Source organism: Schistocerca gregaria, unplaced genomic scaffold, assembly GCF_023897955.1.
Source record: "Schistocerca gregaria isolate iqSchGreg1 unplaced genomic scaffold, iqSchGreg1.2 ptg000407l, whole genome shotgun sequence".
NCBI classification, from domain to species: domain Eukaryota; kingdom Metazoa; phylum Arthropoda; class Insecta; order Orthoptera; family Acrididae; genus Schistocerca; species Schistocerca gregaria.
Genome location: NW_026061844.1, coordinates 2,481,797 through 2,484,186, shown reverse-complemented (window position 1 = coordinate 2,484,186; position 2,390 = coordinate 2,481,797).

Sequence of the window (2,390 nt, the reverse complement as noted above, 5' to 3'; positions counted from 1 at the left end):
GTTTGATTTTAACATGGAAAGAATTCTGTTGACAGTGAAAAAACCTCTTCTTGGGAAACTACTTGTATAGTGACCAAAAGGAACGAACTGATATTCAAGTACAGTGTTCCAGCAGCGGCATGAAGAAAATGATAGTAATAATGACGGTAATAATCCAATTATCCGGTAACTTCACACTTCCCAGTGGATCTTCACGAACTAAGAAAATTTCTGAATTTGTGAACATTTCAAAATAGCTTCACATCGAGCCTATGATGCCTACAAGGGTCTTTACATCCTTCTGACATGAGAATAACATAATCTCCGCGTCAGAAGCTTGTTTCTACTTAACCATTTAATAGACTCGCGTTTTATCCACCGTGACTACTTTTGTAAGCTCAGCACATCATCCGTTGCAGCTCACTCCTGGGGCTGGGAAATGTGGGCACAATGGTCTGGTGGAACTATCACAGGAGCAATGCGTGGGTCAGACATTTACTTTTAAGAAGCACAAACAGATTTACTTTGCCTCTGGTAACCTCAAGAGAAAGACGTTATAATCCAGATTTCGCAATACAAATCACGTTCCATCATTACAAACTGGGCAGAGCCAGGTTACGTTGGGAAACGACATAGCGGAAGTCATCGTAAACAGAAATACAGTCGCCAGTAAACTTACTTACATTAGAAAATTTTATTTTATTTTATGAAGCGATAGCCATTTAAAGGATGGGGCTCTTATTTTACTTGTAATTGATTGAACTAGAGACGTTGAAAAATTTGGTGCTGGACTGTGATTCGAATTCGTTTCTCCTCTTTCGAGGATCTGAATCACTCGGAACATTATAGTTCAACCATTTCGTTCCTTTTCGCAAGACTGCAACCTTCTCTAGGTCTCCTCCAAAGGTAAGTATGTGGGTCCGCATCCTGATCCAATACAAAAACATTCATAGTTTCAGTTCAAGCCCTATAACGTGCACACCGTCCCGCTAGTGAAAACCAACGTGCGCTTTTAATGTATATTCATGTTGTAACATTACAGGACATATTGGGACATATTGAAGTATTCGATACTGTAGACTTTTAGGGGATGTCGATACAGATATGCAAAATGTAAAGGGAAACTTTGGTGATGTTTAAATATTGTACTGTGTCAATATTAGGACATTTTGCACAGAAAGAACAAAAATAGAATTAATATAAGTATATATTAGTGTTAGTAACCTATTTTCATTCAATTTTGTAATTATATTTCATTTTGTAAAAGAAAGACTCACTGTTTGCTGTAGCTCTGATTAATTGTATAAATTATCAGTTTTGAGCTAAATTATTTCGTATAATATGGACAAAATACTTTTAAAAAACTCACCAGCTAAAGAGAAAGTCTGTAAATGAACGTTTAATGCACACTTCTGGAATTTTCTATGGAGAAATTCTATATTATCATCCCAAAAATACGAAAACTTGTGAAAACTGTTTCATAACCTAATTTCGAAAGACGATTTGTATCAAGAAATATTGCTAAAAAGATTTATTTACGTTTTGAAACAGGATTTAAATCATTTTACATATAAATAATTGTTCTAAATCACCCAAGAAATATCCAGAATCAAATGTCAAGATATTTCTGGAAACGTCGGTGCAAGTCTGGTGAAGGTTATCCGAAGGCTGGTAGAAAAATGTTATAAACTCTATTTTGAAATTATGCTTGTAAGAATTTATATGTGCTCATCCTTTTACTTGCTTTAATCTGTGCTAAAGTTCTGTAATGTCTGATTTGGTTTTAAGTCGTGAATTGCTATCGTATTGTGAACAAAGCATTGTCAAAGACTCTCATTGTTTGGAAGGATATTAGTACACCTAGGAGTTGTCAATGGGCAGTTCGGATGTGCAGTGCGGTTGGCTGGGAGAGTCTGTTGTTGAGTCTGTCAGTTCTGTTTGTAAATAAACGTCTATAATGAAGAATTACTTGTTGTCGTCAATATGAACTCAAGACCTTTTGCACGAAGCAGACACCTCCTAATGCATAGATCATGAAAACGATATTTCGTAATGATGTGTAACATGTCATTTTAATGAAAGGTTTCTTTACATACCATGATTCAATTTCTTTACAACAATTTCTTACTCTCTCTCATTCTTTTTGATCTCTCTCTCTCTCTCTCTCTCTCTCTCTCTCTCTCTCTCTCTCTCTCTCTCTATCATACACACACACACATTCTTTTTTTCTTTATTTGTTTGTTTTGCTCGACTATCGGCGAGGCATCAAAACGTCTCTGAATGAGCTTCTTACTTTTTAGTACACTTACGAAATAAATATAAAAACAACTGTGAGAGTTACTGATATATGATGCTTAGTTTTCAGTCAGTTCGGAGTATTGTTAGTAACCACGCTCCAGTCCCTAAACCTA